The sequence below is a fragment of the Telmatherina bonti genome (genome assembly GCF_933228915.1).
Source record: "Telmatherina bonti genome assembly, chromosome: 18".
In the NCBI taxonomy this organism is placed as follows: domain Eukaryota; kingdom Metazoa; phylum Chordata; class Actinopteri; order Atheriniformes; family Telmatherinidae; genus Telmatherina; species Telmatherina bonti.
The window spans coordinates 10,083,926-10,102,309 of record NC_136616.1 but is presented as its reverse complement, the minus strand read 5'-3'; positions in this window follow the sequence as shown (position 1 = coordinate 10,102,309).

Here is an 18,384-nt window from a genome sequence, read left to right as displayed (position 1 = left end):
ATATATAATCAAGTCTTGCACTTCCTCATTTAGGTGCATTTCCTAAAATCCTAACACTGCAATGGCTGCATTCTTACCTTCAGACTTTCACACAGTTTTAACTTTGCTTCTGCTTCCCATTTATCCAGCAGCTGTTGATCAGGACTACCAAGCAGGTCGTCACTGGGAAAGTAACATGAATATCCATATTAGAAAAGCAGCAATTCATTTACAGTTATTAATATTTGACTTATCATTGATAATAAAAAGTCTGAGTTTGAAAAAATCATTACTTAATTTATGATTTCTTTGATTCTTTGGTTTCTGTGTTAATAAAGACATTTTAAGTTAATTATTTTGCAATAATTAGGGTAAATCATACTGTGGGATGTCATAATGTGGGCTAAAACTCAAGGAAGTAAGCCCAGAATAAAAAAAAAAAAACAGACTTGATAAAATTCCAGTGTGAAAGCAAAAAATCAACATTTTATGCTGGTTCATGTTCCACTTTGTCTTATCAAATGTTTGTCTTTAGGTTACATACAGATTTCTGCACAGATTAAACCGACCAGATAAGACGTGATAAGTAGCAGGCTTTACGTCGTACCCAGCTTTACAGCAGGTAAGATGGTTTTCCTGTTTCCTCAGAGCAAACAGGGAAAACCCTTCATCTGACACCTCTCTGACATCCAGCCATTTTCCACTCTGAATTTATTTTTAGCATTTTTCCACATGTGAACTTGTCAGTGTTCACATGATCTATGAAAATCTTCTCAGGCCCAATGGTGTGTTCTGTTGTTGTTGAGTTTAAGCAACATCACGCCTCCCTTCACCCTTCATTGCCTGACCGAAGACGTAATGGGAAGAAAACTTTTTTTTTTTTTTTTTTTTTTTTTTTAAATGTCAAATGTAAAAACAAACTGAAAATAAAAACAATTATCATGTAGAATCTGTACTGTTTACTTCTGTGTGATATGTCAGAATTATTGTAGTGCAGCAGGTGACCACCAGGGGGCAAAAGACCTCATATTGTGTTAAAGAAGTCTAGCTTTCTGGTGTTGCTGATTTTAATTAGCAACATGGCCAAATGATCCTGAAGTCTATCATATGTAAATGCTAAAGGTATGGTAAACATGCATGAGCTGACAGATGCATACCTCAGGTATGTCTGCGAGACCCAGTTCATCAGCAGAAGGCAGTTTGTGAACCAGCTGATGTTCTGGAGCAGATTATGCAGGTGAGCAAACATCTGATGATGACAACGGTGGACCAGGCTTCCATTCCTCTCTCCAGAAATCAAAGTAAGCTTATCAGACAAAGCTTTTTTCACATCGGAAAGATGCTGCTTCAGGTTCTGGTCCAGTTCTGCAGTAGGCTTTGGGAAGCTGTCAGAAACAAGCTTTGAAATGTCTTCTTTGCTGTTCTGCTGCTGTGGGTTAGGCTGCACAGGACGATAGTATCCAGGCTGGTAACGTCTCGGGAAATGTTCTCCATTAATGCTAAAGGCATTATTAGCTGAGGGGTTTTCATAGTCGTAACCTGCATCATCACAGACAGAAACTATGTCAGTGAGTTTGGTTTTGCACAATCATTCATTTAGTTTCTTTTGTGTTAAAAACCAAAAGGAACAAATTTCAGTTTTGAATGCAAAGTAAACAATGAAGACAGAAAGAATACAAACATATTTTCACTCTGAGCTCTTTCACATGCTGGTATGATGCTGGTATGACCAATCGCAGCTTGCCACTTTTACAACCTGTATGACGTAAGGAGGAGGGACCAGGAACTAATACTACAAAAGGAATGTAAACAGTGAACGACTTCCCTCTGAAATCATGCAGTCTTAATCTGTCATAATGTTGTTACAGTCTGCTCCATCTTTCAAAGACAGGGACACGTCTGATGCTCGCTACGCTTCTAAAGACAGTTGAAGGGCAAGTTATGAGGTTATGTGGCTTTAGTGCAAAATGAAACTACAAGTGAATGAGTAGTGGGTCAAACTGCAGATAAACCAGGTGAGAAATCTCCAAACTCCTGAGTCTCTAAAAAAAAAAAACTCATTTTCTTTTATTAACTTACACTTTTAGAAACTGCAGTAAAACTTTGCATGAGAAAGCTTACCTCAAAGATCACTGATAAGGATGTTTCTATGGAAGGAAATAAAGTACCTAACTGTACCGTTAGGGATTAACAATGGGTGCTACCCTGTAAGTATGGCTGTTCTACCCTTAACAGTGCAGTTTCTAACTTAGAAAGACCAGGATTTTCCCTCTAGGGAGTGTCCTGGGGTTGATAAGAAACAAATAATTGGTTAATCTTTATATTTACCTCATTATATAACCTACCCCACTTAAATAAAAGTAATTTTAATCAAGGTTTTCTAAAAACTGAGGCATAAAATCAATGTTTATATGAAAATCTTATCTGACATCTCCACTTGCCCTTCTCTGATAACTTCCCAGGAATGCTTCCTGGTTTTTTGACACCAACCACGAGGCTATGAATTCTTTTTGACAACAAATCATGCTTTTGCACTCAGTCATATCAAAACAGAAGAACAGGTTCATTTAGGAAGCTTATGCAATCACTCACACCTGAGGGATTTTCAGGAAGTGTCTCAAATGGCATACGCTTTATGCACAAAAATCTCCCAAAATGATCTAAAGTTTCATTTTATCCTGAGCAGAAATCTCCTGCATGCTGAATAAAGATGCCAGATTAGTTTTCCAGTCATGTGACAGCTCTTTAAAGCAGCTTTCACCCAACTTTGTGGTTTACTGAACTTACTGTGTGTTTACACAAAGCATGAAATGACATTTCATAAGTGAAAAAAGAGACCAAAAGACAAGTCAAAGCCTTTCATTGCTACAATTAGACATGCCCTTATCGTACAGCTGTGTTCTGCTATTTATCCTGCTGTAGCCTAATCATGACATCAGGTGTTAATAGTGACCTCTTTTAATGAAAAGCATCTAAACCAAACGTTGTACAACAGACACACAAAGAAGCTTTGTATAAAAAGCTGCACACAACCGGCTATAGAAGTGATAACATTAGTGACATTCTCTCACCATCCTGCATGTCGTTCTCAATTAAAGGCTTGCTGCTTTTCCTTCTGTGGTTTTGGTTCCTTCTTCTGGCCAACAATTTTTTTACTGCTGTTTTAATATCCATCATTTAGCGTGTCTAGCTTTCCTGAGACTCGTTCTTCCACTGTGTTGTGTGAGACAGCAGCACTCTGATCTCTATATAGACAGGCGAGGGGATTTTCCCGTAACATTGTATCCACAACTTACTTTCACTTTCTTTCTGCTGCAAAATGAAAAGTGTTGCATCATGTGTCATTCCTCTTGTAGCAATACAAATAAACAAATTGTAGGAATTTTAATGCTGCTATTACAACCTAACAGTCATTTATATACTAGTTAAATGAAAGCAGTTGTAATGTTTTCTTTATTATTAATCATGAAGAAAAGTTTTATGTTAAACGCTAAAAGAAAGAAATTATTAGTTTTAAAAGTTTCACTGGAATGAAAATGAGCTCATCATAGTGTAGATACATCATATCCTGGTGACTGGGAACGTAACGGACACCATTCTTGTTAAAATCCATGATAGCAAGCACTTTTTCTTGATAACAGGCCTGCAGAAAGCCGACAGGAGGTTGTCTGACAACATGAAAGTACTAGGCTCAAGACTTCTCTTTTTGATAAGTCCAATCGCTAGGGATGGTTAGCATCCCTTAGTTATGCTGCTCTAGGTTTAGACTGCTGAGGGACATTTCCTGATACACTGAGCTTCTTTCTATTTCTCTTTATCTCTTTCTTTTATCTCAACAGATTGAGTCGGATCCTCCAACTCAATCTGTTGGTTTCCTTATATAGGCTGTTATGAATTGGCTTTCATTATATTTTCTTCTCTGTCTGTAAAGCGTCTTGAGATTGCATTGCCGTGATTTGATGCTATATAAATAAAGTTAAATTGAATTGAATTGAATTGTTTGCTTTGCTTCTGAGAGGAAATAAAGACTTTAATACAGTTAAAATTCAGACGTAGAGGAGTAGGTCTGTGCTGGTTGAGGCTGTCCCCGTTTATCACGTTCTGGTTGTATTAGATTATCTTTGTCAACATGAGAAGTCCTAATCAATGCTCATTTTCTATAGCAGGAATATGGGATGTGCCAACATGCTGATGCATGAATGAAAGGTGGTTATGTTAACAACTTTGAGAGCCGTTAAAAGGGAAATTCCTGTCTTCTTCTACCACACAGAGACTGATTAACATAAAGTGTTTCTGTTAAACCGGCTAAAGTCACCATTTTACAGTAAAAAGATACAAATTCAAATGCAAAGTAATTTCAGCTTGTCGTCCTGTTTTGTCACAGATTATGATCAGGAATAAATGCTCCTGCACAGGTCTGCTTGTGTCATGATCTTATAATTTCCATGATGTCATCAACCAAATAAACAAACAGCATTTTTTAACTGCATCCTGCTTTCACATATAGACCGAGATGATTCATTATTCCTGATAGAAAATAGAAACCGATTTCTGAGTCACTCTTGTGTTTGTACACAAATCTGCTTTCTAAATGCAAGTTAGTGACAGATCTGCTTCAAGATATGATTTCATAATAATTAATATAATTTAATGCAACTATTTTAAAATATTTTTATGTAATATGGAATTCTCATATTTGCAGTTTAGCAGTGCAGGTGGTCATTTTTAGATGGGTGGAATAGAGATATCCTGTAATACTAAACCATGGGTCAGTTATTTAGCTGGTTAACAAAAGCATCTTGATGGAAATGTAAGTGTGCAAGTGTGTGCAAGCTGAATCTGTATCTACGGGACACTGAGATAAAAGGCCAAATTATTTTATATCCCTCTACATGCTGTATAATGTTGCTTTTTCAGTTTAATTAAACTGAGGATGACCTTCAGGACGCAATCCTGTCCAAATGTGAAAAAGAAAGTTTGCTTCCTTTCAGTTTCAAGGTTTCAGATATCAGAGATAAAATAATGAGTTCCTTCTAAAGAATAAATGAAACTACAGATGAAGAACACATAACACAGTAAAAGATTATTGTGATTCATTTATGAGAGAAAATTGAGCAAAATGTTAAAACCCATCAACACACCATATTTCAGTAGATTGTAGAACCATATTTAACAGAAGTAACTTAAAGTCATCATTCCTCTTCGGTTTTATTAGTTTCACAGCCTTTTTGGAGAAGCTTGGAGTTTAGTTGCTTGAGCTCATGTATGTCATGCCCAGCTTCTTTAGGTTCAACCACTGCATTTCAGTCAGGTTCTGGACTTTAACTGGATCATGTCAACGCTGATTATTTTTCTGTCGTAGATGTGCTGCTGTTTGGGATCATTTGCAGCTCAGATTTTGTGGTGTTTGTGCTGTTTTTCTCTGTATGTGCTGCTGTCTCCAAACATCTCTAGATCTGTTCTGTCCGGAGGACGTTGATTCCAAGAACTTGTGATTCTTTCAGATGCAGTTTAGCAAACTGAAGCAGTGCTGCCACATACTCTTCAGAGACAAAAGACTTTTTCTTGCAGCCTTTTTTCCCATTGTCCTTTTATCCTAACTGATACCTGTACAGTCTGAGAGGTTCATTTGCTCATTTTTTCTTTATTTATTTGTGTTTCATTTTCTTTGAGCGTTGCACAGTTTGACTTACAGGTGAACTTATTGGAACGTCCACTGTTGTGAAGATATAGTCACTGTTCCAGATGTTTTATTTGCTAATAAACAATATTTTTCGTTGCAGAATGATTGGCTCCAGCAGTTTGGGAATGGCCTCATAATCCTTCTCAGATTGAAAGCCATCAAGATTGCAGATTATTTTCCTTCCGTGTCATTGTGTTTACAAACACTTCAGTGATCCAGACCAGCCAAATGCAGTAACTTCTGTTGTATGGAGGTGTCAAACTGCCTAATGATGATCAATTAATAAGTGCATTTGATCAGCATCACCTGGCTGATGATGGTTTGCTATGGAGGCAGTAAGGATGTATTTAGTTTTTAACACACTGCATTTGGGTTTTGCTTCTTGTTTATTAAATAAATAATGAAATAGCACAATATGTCACACTTGCCTTGGATTGTATTTACGTGTAAGACCTGGTAAAGACCATGTTGTTATTATAATGATTATTTTTATATATATATATATTTTATCATTATTACATGCCAATTAGTAAAAGTGGAAATGAAAGAGGTTGTATATTTTCTCTTTCATTTCCTGCTCCCATCGCAGTGATCTGACGATCTGGCTGAGGGCCTTTCCTCCTTCAGCTAAACCAATCAGATCTTCTCAGCATCTCTGTCAGCCAATCATTTTTGCTGCCAAATTTAAAAAAACAACTTTTATTTAAGATGTTGCCTGTTATTCCTTTATGGATATTATACACACACACACACACACACACACACACACACACACACACACACACACACACACACACACACACTTACAGATACACTTTGATCAGAGCCAGACTTGGTCTTTCCACTGAATCCATCGCAAACATCCAGGGAATATCCATTACTTATGATCAGCTCCTGACACAATCTCACATATTTCCATAACCTTCCATATTTTTTTACAACTATTGTGCACCCTAAAGGTTTATCCATATTGACAGAACAAGTTTATGTGGGGGAATCGGTTGCAGCAAACATTCATATTTATTTTCCCCTTGGGCCACAAGGAAAAGCCTGGGAAATACACGGGACATTCCTGCGCAACTGCAAGCAGAATCCCCCTGAAAGAAAGACGTTATAACTTTGCTGCTAAAGTTAAGTATTAATGGCTGGAGGAATAATCTGTGGTGGTAGCTGTGTCTGTTTTCTTTCTTTTTAAAATGGTATTGAAGAGATGGAAGTCCAGAGTCCAGTTTACGGAGAACTCAATGTAAGAAAGGGGAAAGTACCTGGAGATAGCTGGAGAAATAGTGCAAGTGTCAAGAAAACATCTGCTTCTGCTTCCAGATATGTATGTCTCTCATTTATTTTTGCTGATGAAAACATGAAACTAATCAGAACAAGAATTTGGTATTCTGTCCTGATCAATGAAAAATTGAGGCAAGAAACTGAGTAGGTGAACTTGAATATAACTTTATTTAAATAAATCTAATATTCATATGACAGTTTATGTACTGGAGTTCATTTGTTAACTGTACTAAAGCTGGTTTTGCAGTGTTAAAGTTGGGATAGGTAATCTTGCTCAGAGACATTTTTTTTTTTAGTCTGGGTGAAGTGGTTCCTCGTCCTGATAGTAGTCTGTACATTTTGTAATCATGAACAATAGTACAATAATCCATAGTCAGACCCCTCATCTTACTGTAAATCTGTAAAAACTCTGACCAATTAAAACGTTCAGGCCGAATTAAAGTTGTTCATTTCTTACATTTCATAAGCTTCTTCTCCCGGCTCCCCTCCTCCCCCAATTTCAATCTGAAACTCTTCAGATTGTTTCTGCTCAGATAGGCGTATAGTTGGGTTGAAACTGTTTTCTCAAGAAATTTAGACAAGAAGGGGAGATTAGATATTGGTCAATAATTAGCAAAAACTCCTGGAACCAAAGTTGGTTTTTAAAGCAACGGTTTAATTACCGCTGTCTTAAAATGTTGAGGTACATGTCCTAATAATAGAGATGAATTGATCAGGTCCAGTACATATGTAAGAAACATATTTCCTTGAATAATCTGGTTGGAATGGGGTCTAAAACAAAGGTTGAAGGTTTAAATGAGGCTATGTTGATTAACTCAGAAAGCTGTACAGGCAAGAAACTGTCCAAATTAAAATCAACTTCTAAAGACGTCTCTAAGGCTGCTGCTGATGAAATAGCATTAGTAGTGTTAAGGTTATTACTGATTTCCTTCCTGAAAGAAACTATTTTGTTTACAAAGAATCTCAGAAAGTCATCAAAACTGAGGTTCAAAGGAATAGATGGCTCAACAGCACTATGGGTCTTAGTCTGGTTACAGTGCTGAAAAGAAACCTGGGGTTGTTCTTGTTCTCTATCAATGATGAATACTAAGGTGTTCTAGCCACATGCAAGGCTTTTCTGGACACTATTAAACTTTCTTTCCAGACTATGTGGCACTCTTCTAAGCCAGATGAATGCCATTTTCTTTCCAAACGTCTTGATGTCTGTTTTAAAGCTTGAAGCTGGGAATTAAACCAAAGGGCCCGCTTCTTCTAAGTGGTTCTCTTCTTCTTTAAAGGAGCATTATTATCTCGTGTTATATGCATTAAAGCATATTCATTCATCGACCTGTGTTGGAGTAAAGGTTAGATGGGTGTTTCCTGTCAAGTAAACATATGGTATTGGAAGAAATACTGCTGAAATAGACTTCTTAAATTTGTTAACAACATTATCTGACAAACATCGACTATAATGAATTTTCTTCTCAGCCCTTGTGTAGTGCAGTAAAGTAAAGTCAAAGGTTGTTTTAAAAAAATATCAGACATAACAGGGTTATGAGAAAAAACTGTTAGTGGATCACTTTTGATGCCATATGTCAGAACAAGATCCACAGTGTGATGATGAGAATGAGTCGGTCTGTGGACATTTTGCAAAAATCCAATTGAACTTGATATAGAGTTAAAGGCAATGGTTAAGCTGTCATGTTCATCATCAACATGAATGTTAATCCAAATGATCCATGTTCCTAGAAATGAGAGCTGCTCCATCCATTGTGACAAAATATATTTAAATCAGTTTCTCCTGTGTTTATTCTGAAGATAAACTATAACTTTGGTTACTTTCTGGGCTGATGACAGAAAGACAGATCTATCTATAAAGGGCAAGAAGGAGGCGCCATGGAAGAGGGGCTTATAAACCAAGATCAAGGCAACTCAAAGGGAAATTAGTCAACTGTCAGAACTCCACAAGGGCACAAACATAAAAAGAGTGCCAGAGAGGTACAGCCAGATGTCCATACCTGAGGCCCTGGAAACTGCCAAACAAAGACTCCAAGCATTGCCTGCATGACTGAAGAGATAGACAAGAGAAGGTGAAGGCAGAAGAATAAACTGGCCCTTCTCAACAAACCCAACTAAAGTGTACTCCCATTGGCACGCTGACCCACAAAGGCTATAGACAGAACAATACTGGAAAGGCATATGGGAGAAGAAGGCATCGCATAACAGTGAAGCACATTGGTTAAAAGACCTCAGAACAGACCAGAGCCCAAAACAGGCCCAGATTTACCATACCAGGTAGGATCCCAGGTGCAGACTGTGCAAAGAAGCCCCTGAAACAGTCCAGCACCTCACAGCAGGGTGCAAGATACGAGCAGGCAAAGAATACATGGAGCACCATAAACAATTAGCCGGCTTAGTGTACAGGATCTGTGCAGAATATGGACTGGAGACCCCTAAGTCCCAGTGGGAACCCCCCCCACCAAGGTGGTGGAGAATGAAGGGGCCAAGATTCTCTAGGACATCCAGAGTAAGTACAGTATTCATGATGGATGTAGCTTTGCTCTCCCCACCATGACATGGCAGTTGTAATAATCATAATAATAATTTAACGAGGTGACCGTCTGATATTGGCACCAATTGGATATCGGGATGCTGTGGGGCTGTCCTGGCTGACACGCCTCTGCAGCATCGCGTGGACTGGCAGACTGGGGTGGTGGTCTCCCTTTTTAAGAAGGGGGACTGGAGGGTGTGTTCCAATTACAGGGGAATCACACTCCTCAGCCTCCCTGGTAAGGTCTATTCAGGGGTCCTGGAGAGGAGGGTCCACCGGGTAGTCGAATCCCGGATTGAGGAGGAGCAGTGTGGTTTTCGTCCTGGTCACGGAAAAGTGGACCAGCTCTATACTCTCTTTGGGGTCCTGGAGGGAGCATGGGAGTTTGCCCAACCAGTCTACATGTGCTTTGTGGACCTGGAGAAGGCATTCGACCGTGTCCACTGGGGGCCCCTGTGGGGGGTACTCCAGGAGTATGGGGTACCAGACCCCCTTGTGCGAGCTGTCCGGTCCCTGTACGACAGATGTCAGAGCTTGGTCCGCATTGCCGGTAGTAAGTCAGATTCGTTTCCGGTGAGGGTTGGACACCGCTAAGGCTGCTCTTTATCGCCAGTTCTGTTCATAACTTATATGGACAAAATTTCTAGGCGCAGTCGAGGTGTTGAGAGGATCCGACTTGGTGGCCTCAGGATTGGGTCCCTGCTTTTTGCAGATGACATGGTCCTGTTGGCTTCATCTGCTTGTGATCTCCAGCTCTTGCTTGAGCGATTCGCGGCTGAGTGTGAAGCGGCTGGGATGAGAATCAGCACCTCCAAATCTGAGACCATGGTCCTCAGCCAGAATAGGGTGGTTTGCCCTCTCCGGGTCGGGAGTGAGGTCCTGCCTCAAGTGGAGGAGTTTAAATATCTCGGGGTCTTGTTCACGAGTGAGGGAAGGATGGAGCGTGAGATCAACAGACGGATCGGTGCGGCGTCTGCAGTAATGCGGACTCTGCGCCGGTCTGTCGTGGTGAAGAAGGAGCTGAGCCAGAAGGCAAAGCTCTCGATTTACCAGTCGATCTACGTTCCTACCCTCATCTATGGTCATGAGCTGTGGGTCATGAGATCTCGTAAAAAGGTGGCTGAAATGAGTTTCCTACGCAGGGTGGCCAGGCTCTCCCTTAGAGATAGGATGGGGAGCTCGGTCATCCGGGAGGGGCTCAGAGTAGAGCCGCTGCTCCTCCGCATCGAGAGGAACCAGTTGAGGTGGCTCGGGCATCTGGTCAGGATGCCTCCTGGACGCCTCCCCGGTGAGGTGTTCGTCATGTTTGTGAAACAGGAGCTGTGCAGGATTAATATCTGCAGTTGCAGTCTCTGTGGATGTGGAGGTCTGACTCCTAGTATGATGGATCTGAAAGATATGTTTTATTTTCATCTACATGCAGTGAAGGCTCTACTCCAAGCAAGGTGACCCCCTGGTCTGAGGTTGTGGTCCGCAACCGCAGGAGGATTCCCGGTGGGGCTCCATGCCCCGTGTCGTCGTCCTCCGCCATTCTCCTGAACAACAAATTCTCGGTTATTGCCGGGAATGTGAAGATGCAGGTCCACCCGTCGGATCAAGGGATTTCCCCAACTTTTCCCAGGCCTCACCACCAAATTTAAATTTTTTATTCTCCTTTAGAAGTAACAGGAAAGGTGGTTGTAATACATCAATAACAAATAAGCTCCTAAATAACAGACAAATACTTTTAGATCAGTACACCACCTTTGAGCATAATGCTTTTGTTTTTAACAGTCCCCCAATCCTCATCACTGTTTACAGACCACCCACACGTGATGCTGCTTTTATCTGTGAATTTTCCAAACTTTTATCAGCAATACATGCCGCCTACAATTTTATCATCATATCTGGTGATTTTAACATACACATGGACAATCCCTCTGATTCAATGCAAAAGGGTTTTTAAGTCTATTAGATTGTTTTAACTTTACACAACATAGTAAACAGCCGACTCACAACCGAGGACATACATTGGATTTAATTATTAGTTATGGCTTGTCAGTTAGTGTGTCCTCTGTCGTGGATTTAGCCATATCAGACCACTACTGTGTGTTTTTTAACGTCACCAGTTTTAACCAGCAGAGGGCCCCAATGAGAACTGTGAGGAAATGATATATTACTTCTGAAGTGGCTGAGAATTTTATTGAAATCTTATAACAAACACCTTCTGAGGTCTTACCTGCTTCCTGCGATTCAGTTGTTAATCAGTTTAATAATAGATCAAAATCAGCAATTGATACAGCAGCTCCACTTGTATTAAAAACCGTAAAAACCAAATTGAAGCCACCATGGAGAACTGAAGAAACAAAAGAGCTGAAACAAAACTGCAGGGGAGCAGAAAGAAGATGGAGAAAAACTAAACTTGTAGTGCACTGTGAAATTCTGCGTGATCACCTAAGAATCTATTATAACACAATAAAACAGGCAAGAACTGATCACTTCTCATAACTCATAACTGTCAACAAAAGTAATCCAAAGTTCCTTTTTAAAACCATTGATATTTTAATAAACACTGGTTTTGATAAGTCCTCCATGCAACCATCACAAACAGCATGTGAGGACTTTGCAGACCACTTCAGAAGTAAGATCAATGCTATCAGATCCAGTCTTTTATCTAAATGCAGTGTTGGTTTTAACAGATCTGAATCATTGTTTTTACCCGAGGAGAAGCTGGAGAGTTTTGTCCTGATTGATACAAAGATGCTTGGTCGAGTTTTCTCCCAGTTGAACCCAACAACCTGCCTTTTAGACCCCATACCCACATCACTGTTCAAGACATTTTATGGCTACTTTGAGTCTGAGTTTTTATATATAATAAATTATTCTCTTCAGATGGGTGTCTTCCCCACCGCCTTTAAAACAGCGGTGGTGAAGCCCCTTTTGAAGAAGAGTTATCTGGATCTCAACATTCTTGATAACTACAGACCTGTATCCAACTTGCCGTTTCTTAGTAAAATGATAGAAAAAGTTGTTTTTATTCAGCTAAATGAGTTTTTAAACAGGAATAATATCTTAGAAAAGTGTCAGTCTGGTTTTAGGACAAACCACAGTGCTCCAAATACTCCAGCAGCACCAGTCCTGGTACTGCTGGATCTCAGTGCCGCTTTCGATACAGTAGACCACCAGATTTTATTAAACAGACTCAGATGTCTGGTGGACCTCTCAGGTACTGCTTTAAAATGGTTTTACTCCTATCTCACAGATCGACAGTTTTTTATAAGTATGGATACATGCTCCTCAAAGACCCATACAATAAAATGTGGGTTTCCCCAAGGATCAATTTTAGGCCCATTACTTTTTAACCTGTATATGTTGCCACTTGGGGACATCATCAGGAGACACGGCATTGATTTTCATAGCTATGCTGATGATACACAGCTTTACATCGTCATGTCTCCTGATGACCTGGAGCCAGTTAACACCCTTTTAAACTCTATTTAAACTTCTATCTAGATATAAAGTCATGGATGGCAGAGAACTTCTTACAGCTCAACCAGGACAAGACTGAAGTTTAAATCGGTCCTGAAGACAAGAGAGAGATCATTTCATGCAAACTGCAGAGTTTTAAATCCTCTCAGTGTGTACGAAATCTGGGTGTTATTTTTGACTCTGAGCTGAATTTTATTCCACATATCAGAAATGTTACAAAAACAGGATTTTATCATCTTAAAAACATCGCCAGAGTCCACCCATTTCTCTCTCTGGCCAGCAGGAGGTACTAATGCATGCTTTTATTTCTAGTAGACTAGACTACTGTAATGCCCTGCTCTCTGGTCTTCCCAAATAGAGTATTTCTAGTTTACAACTACTGCAGAACTCGGCAGCACGAGTTCTGACAAGGACCAGGGGGCGGGAACACATTACACCTGTTTTAAAGTCGCTGCATTGGCTCCCCGTGCATTTCAGGATTGATTTCAAGCTTCTTTTAGTGGTTTATAAATGTCTTAATGGTCTTGGGCCTTCTAATTTATCTGACCTGTTTTTAAGGTATGAGCCCTCGCGGACCCTGAGGTCCTCAGGTACCAGCCTTTTAGTTCTACCTAAAGTTTGTACCAAAATATATGGCGAGGCCACATTTCAGTGTTACGGGCCTCGCCTATGGAACAGCCTGCCTGACGGCCTCAGGGCTGCAGAGACTGTTAATGTTAAAAAAAAACGCTCAGGACCTACCTTTTTAGTTTAGCTTTTAACTAAGTTTTAACATTCTTATATTAGCCCATATTTATTCTTCTTTTTAGTTAATTTGATTTATTTATATATTTTATATATTTATTTACATCTTTTTAGTTAATTTGATTTTACTTTATATATTTATTTACATATTAGTATAATTTTTTTTATTATTTTTGTTTAGTTATCACTCCAGCTCACTCCTCATTGGGGTCCTCTTCACCAAGGGCTGCCCCTTGCTCTCACTGCATGGGTGTTGCTGTGGGGGCTGTCCCTGTCGGGTGGGTCGGGATCCAGCGCTGTAGCCTTACAGCTGTGGCGTGGGTCCTGTCTGCCCCACCCAGGTAGCCCCCATGGTGATGGCCTGGGTGGTCTTGGTTGGGGGCAGCCCTTTGTGTAGAGGCTCCCTGAGAATATTGTTTGCTTATCTGGTGCACATCTGGTACAAATGCACCTGGCCATTCATCTTCTTTTAACTGTTATAGGGCTAATAGGGCATGGGTGAGGGTGGTTGTGGGTAGGTGAAAGGGGACTAAGGGTGTATGTGTGTTAGTGTTTTATCTATTTTGATGTAAATTGTTTTATAATGGAAAGCACTTTGTATTGTTTTTAAGCACTGAAAGTGCTATACAAATAAAGTTTGATTTGATTTGAATAAATCAAATCAAACATAAATTCAATCAAATACAATCAAATATACATTTTTAATGGAAGCTAAGAGGCACTTTTATTGCTTGTTCTGATGTCAGTATCTGGTTCTGTGCAGAAAAGGAACCCAGACGACAGCAGTGAAGGTGACATCTCAACTCAGTCTGGAGGAAGATGAAGACAGTACAGAGGCTTGCTCATCCGGCTCCAGAACCGTGAGAGTCCACATAAAACCCAGAAAACTCACCTACATTGTTAACATAATGACTAACTAAGAGTGAAAATGATCATTTTTATTTTATTAAATTAAAAATAAGCATTGATTTTATTTCTGACCACTAATAAAGATACTGTGCTTTAAAGAGCTGTATTTTTAAAAAAATTTTTTTTACTTCAGCTTTACATTTTACATTCAGAAGTCAGATGCATAAATGTGTATATGTTAAAGTTGTGCATTTACTTTATTTCAATTGCTATTGTCCTAAGTGACTGCAGCAAAGTTTCTATTTGTTATATGTAATATGAAATGGCAAGAACATATATAATCACCTTTTACAGTTATTTGCATTTAGATTAACTTTAGTTCTGAATTTTTGGGCATTGAAGAGAAACTTGCCTCTCATTCCCTCCGACAGGATTATGTACATAATCCTGCTTATAAATATTTCTTGCATTTTGTAAATAAACGACTTAATTTAGAAAAACACTTGATGGTAAATAAAACCTCAATAAAAAGCGCAGCTTTGTGAAATTCCGTATGGTTAAAATGTGTGTGCTCGATGCCCCCTTGCCGCTCCTCCACATAGACTTTACATGGAAACTTGCTGCTCTATATATATATATATATATATATATATATATTTTATTTTTTTTTTTTTTAGGTATTCAAAATGTAAGATCAATTGCTGTCTTTATTCAATTGCAGCAAATACAAAAAAACATTCTTAGACTTAGAATTGATTGTTTGAGAAATTATGTTGAACTAATAAAGAGTGTAACATTATGATGTCATTTACTGTCAGAAGGAAGCACCATTTTGGGTATAGAAAATGTGTATAATTTGTTAACTTGATGAGATATCCTATTAGTGCTCATATACCTCTTAGGTACTGATTAGTTAATGGTAAAGTGTTGTGGTCCTATCCCCTGGTGGGCGTGTCTGGCACCCTGGCACCTGGATCAGCACCTGATCTTCATCTGGGCAATCAGCAACAGCACTACTTAAGACCTGCTCAGCCTGCTGTTCATCACCAGATTGTTGAATGCTCTGTGGTACAACTCTCAGCCTCCAAGATTCTTTCCGGTGTGAATCACAGATTGATAACTTGTGTGTTTATCCCTGTCAGAGATCCTGCCTGCACGCCCGAGTGCTGCCCTGCCGCTTGCCTGCCTGCCCGCCTGCCTGCTCGCTTCCCAGCCAGCCTGGTTTGCCTCCCCGCTTGTCTGCCTGCCGGCTGACCTGTCTCCCGCATCCTCAGAAAGAACCCGACTACAGAAAGGAATAAAATAAAGTGTTGTCTGGAACTCCGAGCTGAGTCTGCATGTGAATGCCACGCACTTAACGTCAGCATAACATAAAGTAATGACTATCTACTCATTTTTAACTCTTACTTTACTTCAGAGGCCACAAAAGGCTTTGGTACTGATTAGTTAATGGTAAAGTAATGATTACCTACTCATTTTTAACTCTTACTTTACTTCAGGGGCCACAAAAGGCTTCGGTACTGATTGGTTAATTGTAAAGTAATGATTAACTACTCATTATAAATCCTCTTTCTACTTGAGTGTTTGCTGATCAGGAGAAAAAAATATTTTAAAAGGAACTGGTACAGATTTTGGTTCTGTTATTCACTTGGTACATCTGAACCTGGGACCAGACAAAAGATAAGGTACTCACCAAATATAAACACATGAAGAATTGGATGATTATTTTTGGTTTAGAAAAGTTATTTGAACATAATGAAATCCAAAAACAAGAAAAAAACAGAAATGAAAGATAAAAATGTTCAAAGGGAGTGCATAGAAGCATAAGCCCACCTCAATGAATCGGTTTTCTCTGATTATGTTTTATACTTTTACTTCAGTGAAATAGTTTTATGCCAATTCTCGGTGGAGTTTAAATAACTATTGGGATGGTGGCTAATGTTAGCCACTGTTTATTAAATCAAGCTATTCACAAGTTAATACTTGCTCAGGTTAGCTAGATAATGGTGATATCAGCTGTATCTATGATAGATAGAGAATGTTTTTAACAACTTGTCTTTAATGCTAGCTAACATTAACTTAGCATGCCACTGCCCAGCCAGGCAGCTAACATGATACAGAAGTTGGTATAATAGCGTTATGATTTAAGTTGTCACTGTGTGCTAACATTATGTTTTTATTTGCAGACAATAAAGAGAAAGTCCTCCAAGGATATTTTGTCATACTTTGCTAAGAGACAGTAACTTTCAGGACATCAGCACAGAGATAGAGAGAAGCAACCAGAGAGAGTGAGTCTGCTGAAGATAACGTAAATCAAGCTATTCCCCGACATCAGTTGTACTAAATTTATTTATTCATAATAGGTTTATTTTTTCAGCTTTATCTATGGTTTAATGTTGAATGTGATGTCATGTTGACAAGAACTTCTATGTTAAATATTATTCTTACCTGTATCTATTCAACAGCAGAAGGCTCGGAGTGTTTTTGCTGAGAAATAGTTTAAAAATTATATCCTGATCTTGTAATCTGTGGGCTGCAGTAACAGTAGGAAGATTAATTTTACAATTTAGCTCCTTGGCAGCAAGGCCCCAGGGGTGGGACATACTGACGTTGCAGTAATGTATTGTGTCATTTCCTGTTTTTCCTAGCGTGTGTCGCTGCACATTGCTACGAGTCATTGGCTCCTTTAACCTTTTTCTAACTACTGTCTACCGCTAACCAACCACTCACTTTAGTGCACAAAATCTTCCCAAACCCCTGTTTTATACAATGCATTTATTTTCTGGATCTTAGGCTTTCTGTTTACTTAAAATAAACACCTCAAGCACTCAGTTTTAGCATGGCTGCTAGCTTTCCTACACCCCGGTCCCCTGCCTTTTCTTGCTCAGTGTGTCCAATGTTCAGCTATTCCTCCGCCACCTCTAGTGATAATGGTAGGCGTATTAAGTGTAGCAGCTTGGCAACTTTGGAGGCAAGGCTCTGTGACTTAGAAGCCCAGCTCCGCACTCAGGTAGGGAAGCAGATAATTAGCAAGACCCCGTTAGCCAGTGCGGAGCTACCAGCCAGGGCAGCTAACCCACTTAGTCATCCCTCAGAAGTTCCCGCCCTTTAGAGACACTGGGGTCTATAGTCAAATGTATTCCTGGGGCCAGAGTGGGCAACGTTGAATCGTATTTGAAACTGCTGACTCAGGCTAAACGTAAATACCGTAATATTGTAATTCACGTCGACGGGAACGACACCTGATTACGCCAATCGGAGGTCACTAACATGAATGTTGCTTTGGTGTGTAACCTTGCCAAGAGCATGTCGGACTCCGTAGTTTTCTCTGGTACCTTTCCAAATTTAATTAGTGATGACATGTTAAGCCGCATGTCATCTTTCAACCGCTGGCTGTCTAGGTGGTGTCCCGATAACAATGTGGGTTTTAGAAATAATTGGAGCACCTTTTGGGGAAAGCCTGGTCTTATTAGGAGAGATGACATCCATCTCACGTTGGGATGGAGCCGCTTTTTTATCTATCAACATAGACTTTTATTACGGTGTGTTCAGACCAAACGTGTTTTGAGCGTCAAGAGCAGCAAGTTTCCATGTAAAGTCTATGTGGAGGAGCGGCAAGGGGGTATCGAGCTTTCTCGCATCGTGTTTTGAGTGTCGGCGTTCTGTGCGGAATGTGCCGAAAAGTTTTTATAAAGGTGTCATAATATGATCTTTTCATGTGCCCACTGTCCTCTAACTGTTTTTGAATAACTGTTTAAAAACTTATTAAACCAAAAAAATATTTCAAAGTGCTTTTTCTGACCTTTTATTTATAACAAACCTTTTCTCGCGAGAATTCATGTGAGAT